Source organism: Fulmarus glacialis, unplaced genomic scaffold (genome assembly GCF_000690835.1).
Source record: "Fulmarus glacialis isolate BGI_N327 unplaced genomic scaffold, ASM69083v1 scaffold2349, whole genome shotgun sequence".
NCBI lineage: Eukaryota > Metazoa > Chordata > Aves > Procellariiformes > Procellariidae > Fulmarus > Fulmarus glacialis.
Genome location: NW_009233698.1, coordinates 39,758 through 47,293, shown reverse-complemented (window position 1 = coordinate 47,293; position 7,536 = coordinate 39,758).

Genomic DNA, 7,536 nt, shown 5'->3' with positions numbered 1-7,536 from the left:
GATGCTCCTAGGACAACACCGGGCTGCCCTTCTCAAAGGTATTTTCGTCGTACCCGAGTTGCTAGGCTTAATTCAGAGGTGACTGCATGAAACGTAATGGTCTGTTTTATGGAGGGAGTCAGGCACGGTGATCTATTGATCTCTTCTGGCTTTAATAGCCGTGACCAGAGAATTTAAATGTTGACGGCAGGTAATGAGTTTATCACAGAGAAGCTGGCTTTTTAGGGGAGCCTGGGTTCAGTCCTGCCTGTGATGAATTGCCGGCTTTCCAGCCAAGCCTTCTAGAGAGGTTATCTGCTGCGAGCTTGAAAATTACCCGGTCATCATTAAAACTGAAAGAGCTCATTTAGAAAGGTAGTGGTAGGGAATGAATGGGCTCCCGTAGGAAATTCTGGATCAGAGAAAATAATCCAATTGATATGCAATTCGAAGGTATACGATCGGCAAGGATAATCATGTAGGAAACAGATAACCCCTGCAGCAGATCCGAAGCCAAGAGATGATTGGCATGATAAGCTTGTGGCCAACATTTTTAGTTAAAAACTACAAATAAATAAATAAATAAATAAATAACCACACCAGCCTAAAAAATCTGGGCTGTATTTCCTACTGAGCCAGGAAAAGGTCTAGTCTTTCATGATGAAAAATAGGAAATAATTGAAGAAACACTGAGGGTACTGCTGTACAGAAAAACATGTTTATAAGGTCATTATATATTTGTGTAAAGGACTATTTTCAGTTTATGAGGTTTATATTCATTGCAAAGATTCAGATAAGTTTTCCCAGCAAAGAATCATCCAAGTAGTATTGATAGAATATTTCAAATATATTTTTGAGGGAAAAAAAAAAAAAAAAAGGATTATCTCTAACAAATTTTATACTGAAAAAGCATGAATAAATTGATTATGATAATCTATAGCGGCCTAACCCAAAAAGATTGCTTGCCACCTAAAATGCACAGATGCACAAGATGAGTTATAATGCTACCAAATCAATGGCCTCGGGGAGGGAAAACGGGAAACGGGCTGATGAGAGCAAAGCGTGTAGTTCTACTTCATGCCATCAACAACAGTCTGTATTTGCTCGCTGTCCCATCTTTAATTAACTTAGAAATACGCTTGCTTAACTGAATATTTGCTGGTTTGTTTCTTTTTGATCAGAGTCATAAAAATGAACAGAATGGATTGAATCTGTGAAATTGCAATGTGGATGACAACATCTGAGGAAACAGGAAATCTCAGCCAGAAATTTATGAGCTACTTGGGTTTCTTTCCAATTTCTCTTACCTGATTCCTTTGCAGGTACGCCTGCCTACAGGCCTTGTCTTTCTTCTAGGCATGCCACACACAGGAGTTAAACGTATAGGACTAGAAGGATGCTTCTGGGCCATTTTAGTCTCTTATATAAGGCTTCACCTCTCATCTTCCTCTGCTAATCAGATTAAAATTCTGCTCCATGCCAATACAACGTTAACCGTTAGAAAGCTTTGCTTAATATCCAGCTTATAGATATCCATTTTCAGCTTGGAGCCATTTTGTTCTGCTCCAATGTTGTCCTTTAATTTCCATTAAGCTTGTCCCCAAATGCTGCTAATACCACTTCTCTGTTGAGAGTGCTATTGCATCCTTTTTCAGTCTTCGTTTTAGTCTCTGATCAGAAGATAGGTTTTCCTTTTCCCCGCCATCCTCAAATCTTCCCTTGCAGCTATCTGATCAGAAGATAGGTTTTCCTTTTCCCTGTCATCCTCAAATCTTCCCTTGCAGCTGTGATCAAATCCCCTGCAGATTTGATTTTCCCTGTCTCAAATATGGTAAAGCCAAATTCTACGTATTACTTATAATTACATGTCTAAATCTCATTATAATTATTTTTTGGGGGGACATCTCACCAGCCCTTCTCTATTTCTGCTTGAAATACAATAACATATTTATATCTATATCTATTCTGATAAATTCTAGCAGCACAAATCCCATATAACCACCACCTGAATAAGATAAAGCCATGCCTACCTCCAAATGGTTGTTTCCGAGCGATGAAGGAAACTAGATGCTCAGATGTCCAACTAGAGATAGCCAAGATTCAACGGGGATTTAGTCCAAAAGAGGAGACTCCCCGCTCCCCAGGGAAGAAAAGTGAGTTTGGACTGTGGCATGAGTAGAGTAGAGTAGACCAGACCAGATTTTTGATTCATCAAAGTTTTTCCTCTTATCTGTGTTCTCCTTTCACTCGTGAACAGTGATAAAGAAATTGTTTCTGTGGGAAACGGTTGTGTTTCTGTCCCCCATTTTGTTTAGAAAAATACAATCCACGTGGTGGTTTTTTCCATTTAATGAACTAGTAGACCACTTCACTGTATATATATTGCATATATATACACTGATACATATCATACTGATATATTTCCTAACTAATCATTTCGTTAAAATAGTCTCAAGTTTCTGCTGTACAGCTTGTAATGAAATACCGTGGCCCCAAATCCCATTTTTTTCTGACTTTAGCAGCATATTACTGTATTTCCAGGGGAGATATATATGAGTTACAAAGTTTGGTTGTGCAATAATAGCTGTTCAGGGATTTACAACCCTTGCTATCTCTTTGTTACAAAGGTACCTGCCAAACACGTGAGATTTTCTTTCAGGAAAAACAATTAGCCATGCACAATGAAATAATGGATTATTGCTATTTTGGAACTTTTCCGAACTTTTGGCAGGATTGCTCTGGAGACTCTTGCTGCAAGCCTCTTGATGGTTGGGACTCTATAAATATCAAGGTCAAGAGCAATCTCTGCTTAGAATTGTCCAAAGAAATACGTTTCTGGCTCCTTTCATGACGTCGTTGACCTTGAGAAAAATAACTGCTAAGGTTAAAACATCTCTTGGTGATCTGTCGAGCAGTAGAATTGCTTACTCACAGTCATGACAATCCCCCCAGGGCCGGTATTTGTGACCTGCCAACTGCCAGGTTGCGACTGTTAGTTTTGGAGGTTGGATGGTTTAGGAAAGATTAAGATAAATTCTCTGCATTGATGTCAGATAGAGAGGAGAAATGCCACTTTTTAATTTTGAGATGGATCAGTGGAAATAATTTTCAAATACTACTATTATTCATGAGCTGAAAACAATCACTAATTCTTTGCAGCAGCAGAATTTTCTTATTTAAAATGAACATCATTGTTCACATATAACTCCCAAATTACCATCTCATTTGCTTTCCTCAAAAGGTATTAAAGGTGATCAGTGTGCTCATATAGGGAATCAAACAAATGATAGAAAATTAGTCCGTAGCAAACAGACTGACTAATCGGAGTTTGGAAGGGAATGAAATGATGCACAGGGCAAGTTTGCTTTCTTGTCTTGGTTTTAGGCTGTGCAGAAGGCATCTCAGAAGGCTGACCTGGAGGATTGGAGCGCAGAGATTTATCATGGGTAGCCATGGACTGCTGAGCACCCCAACCTGAGGGAGTTTAGCGTGTCTTACAATGAACTGAGATTAATTTTAGACGCTGCAGGAAAAAATAAACCAGCAGGACTATGAATGGTCTTCCTTGAACAAGGACATGGGGTCGGTGTATAGGAGTCTTACGTTTCTGGAGCTAACAGGCAAATCCGTATCGATAATAGTGCGCATCGGCATTTATGGCCTCATAAATACCCAATAAAATTTCAGATAGCTCAAAACAACATGGAAGAAAAGAATATTTAAAGGATCCTATTAGAAATCCTCCCTGTCCCACAGGAAAAGAGAAAATCCATAAGCGCACCATTGGCTATGTGAGAAGTTTTAAGGCATCTTGGATAGTTCTAACGTGAACCTTGGGTGAACCAAGGGTACGCTGCTAAGGAGACCCTTAAGCCAACACAGAATGGAAAAATCGAAACAGGAAAGAGATAGCAAAAATTATTTAGCAGAAGCCAAGACGACAAGAAAAATACCAAGGAATCACTTAGCAGAAGTGAAGACATACTTTAAATCTATTGCAGTGGGTAAATAAAAAAAATATTGGAATTTTGTCTTCGTTAGCATGCATCCATTTTAACTAGTATCACTTGCGTCTGGGGGGGTTGGTTTGGTTCTTTACAAATGAACTGTTAAATCTGGTTGGAGCCAGAATCAAGCGGGTAAACGGGAAGTAATATCAGTACCCTATAAAAAATGTAGGTAATCATGTTGTGAGATGACAACAAACTGGACACTTACCGTCTTGAACAAAGCTCTACAAACTGAGGCACAAAGAGGAATTCATCATTAGTTTTTGCTACAAGAACATCCTTGAGCGCTGAGAGTCGGAGTAAGTGCCCGTCTGTAGGTCGATGGCAGCCTCGGGCCTCCGCTACTGAGACAACCTTAGGACTTCTACACGTTATAGAAGAGTCCCCAAACTCAAAAAGCCATTTCCAACACTAAATAATGGTATATTTTAGTTGGTGTTTAAGAGACAGTTTTACAAGCCAAAACCAATTTTATGCCAAATGAGATGGGAGGAAAAGAATTAAACTGAAGGAAGTGACAGACAATTGAGAACTTAATAAAAACCTTCTAGTAGATGCCCCCAAAACCACAAGCTTGGGCTGAAAAAGAAAACCGCAGGTTAAAAACTAGCCTGGCTTTGAAAGAAATGAAAGTCACGATAAAGGAAGAGAAATATTGCTAATTCCACTTCCTTGGAAGTCAGGCCGCCCCTTCCAACAGCAGACCCCTCGTTCCCAAGCATGGGCTGACCCGCATAACGGAAGAGGATAGCAGTGCAGGGAAGGGAAAACCGGCACTTTACAGAAAGGGAAGCAAAGGGCACAAAAATATGTATGTGGCAAGCAGAGCTGAAACACTGAAAGCTTTTAAAACGTACTCTTGGTCCCTACGCTGTCCCCAGCAGTTTCAGACCGGTTTGGGAAGCAGTAACAGGAGTTATCGCTCAGCCCACCCCAAAAGCAGGAGTTAGGTGTTCGGCAAGGTGAGAAGTCCCGCAATATCAAGGGCAGGTTGCATGTTAGAAAGCAAAGAACAGTAGCCTTCCGCTCCCAAAAAGTAAAAATGAAAATGTCATTTTGAATATAGAAAAATCTAGACAATTTCAGGAAATACAGCTGCCTGGTAAAAAGGCCCAGTGCCTGTTTCGAGCTTATTAATGTCAATGGCAGGATTTTGAATCTGACAATGAGCAAAGACTCTCCTTTTCTGGGTTGATGTAAGGGTCTGTCCCTTGGACAGAGTAAAATTTTGCAGTGATGCCACAGGATGACCTTCAAAGCCGTCCCTTCCAGAAAGAACTGCAAAGGATCTCCTGATATACCAGAGCCCCGAGAACAAGGTTAGCAAGAAAGCAACGCACGCAGTGCTTGGCCCAAGCTCCTTCCTCTTGCCCGAGTCAATTATATATAAATTAAATTGGATTCCTATGTTCTCCTCATCTCCTCTCACAGCCTTTCATCAAACAGTTATGTAAAATAAATATTTCCTTCCTCCATCACTTGCTAATGTTTGTCGGCATTAGCTGAAGTTGTCAGCCCAAGGCGAGAGTCAGCTCGGAGAAAGAAAATCCTCGAGCAGGATCACAAGGCTGCCCGTTTCTTCTGAACTTGATCCTTTATTTCAGCAGCTCTGCTGGATCCCGCTCTTTCAAACCTTTACATTTCTTGCCAGCTCAGAGGCTCCAATTTCAACATTTTCTTTACGGTAACTCCTAGTTGTGGCAAGCCAAATGTACATATTTTTCAACATAGATAAACCCCCCTCACTCGCATCTGAGAATAAGACTAATATGGGAGCGTTCAATACATCTTACTATTAACACGGATACAAACAAGGCAGCCAAGTCAATAAATTACAGGAGGTAGGCTTCTCCCGGCGGACGAGAAGGAAGTAAATGAATAAAGGTACATATGTTAGGCGAGGCTGAGTCCCTAACAAGACATCTGTGGAAGGGAGAGAGAGAATAAATCTTTTCCTTACTCTCAGTGGAACCGCATTAATCTTGCCTCAATTAGGCTTTTCTTACCTATTGCTTTTCCCCCATGAGCAAGCAAATAAAAACTGTAGCAAGGAAGGAGAGGGGAGAGCCGCAGCCAAGGTAGAAAGTGAAAAAAAAAAAGATGTAGAAAATTATTCTTTCAGAGCAAGAGACAGTTAAGATATTGTGATTAAGCAAGGCACAGCTCCTCTCTGAACAGTTTACACCGCTTACGTGCTACGTTTTCTCTGCCCAGAGCCAAACAGCTAAAACTAATCCTTTACAGAGCATTTTATCTAACAAGGAAAATGAGGTGACTGTCGGGAAGAACGGACCCTCGCTGTAGAGCCATTTTCTCCATCAGGCACCGAGTCCTGGTGCCTCTTAACACAGCCCTGAGGGCAAAGATCTGTTTATTCCCCGCTCCCGCTCTAGTCGCTGTGGATGGCTGAAGAAGAAACGTGTTCCATTTTCACTCGTGCACCGTACAGACTGTATCTCATGCTCGATAACAGAAAGCCACGGTCACGTCTTATGTTCAGGGTGCCCGTTCCACTCTTACATGTGTAGAAATTCCTGTGGTCTGTGCAATGCAGATGTTTCTTCATTGTGGAAGTCTCTTTACAAGGTGCTGACAATCTGCTAATCTAATAATACAAGAGGGTACGTTTGTACCCCCACAGTAGAGCAGGTAAGAAACCAAGACGCATTCATACGTGCCTTAGGCGTGTGGGAAGTGTGGATTTTGAGGGGACTTTCACAGGCTTCAAAGCGTAGCCTTCAGAGCCTGTGCTCTTCGACAATGTTGAGACACGTTAATAATTTCTTACGAGCAAATGACACAGAATGCAGAAACAGCAACAAAAATTATTTGCAGATTTCTTACCCAAATGCTGTTTACATTTGTTGAAATCACATTCTGCTCCCATCAATGAGATCTACCTTTTCTATTTCTGCTAAAAGAAAGAATATATGTATTTTCACCTGTCCGTCCATCTATCCCTCATCTTCTGATGTATCATAGCACCACAAATCCCTATAACATCATCGGATTACCACAACATTCGCACCAGGTAGGACCCAGCTCGCACCTTCCTTCCCCATCATCACGCATCCTCTGGGAAAGCCTGAGCCTGAAGCCAGGCCGAGGCCCCAGCCCCGGGCGCAGCCGCACGCCCCGAAAAGTCAGGGCTCTGGACATTCAGCGGACTTTCTCTAGCCCTGACCGAACCCTCGCCATCTGGGGAAGGTCAGCCATTTCCTTTCGCTTTACTCTGCGATTCCCACAGCCCCTTCTCGGCAGTCCTCTGCGGTGGTCCCGATCTTCCCTTCCTTTCTCCTTTCCCTTCCATCGCGTCGCATAATCCCCGCCCCGATAAACTGCCCTGGAGCAGAGGAAATTTTTACTGCTACAACACCGTTCTCCTTGACTTGGCCTTCTACCGCTTTCCCCGCCCGATTTCTATTTACAGCTTAAACTCTTTGAGGCGGGTCTCATACTCCGAGTTTTCACGATGCCTAGCACAATAGCGATCTATTTCGTGGCCTTGGTCCTTTTGGTTTTTTGTCCTTTGCTTATATAATGCATA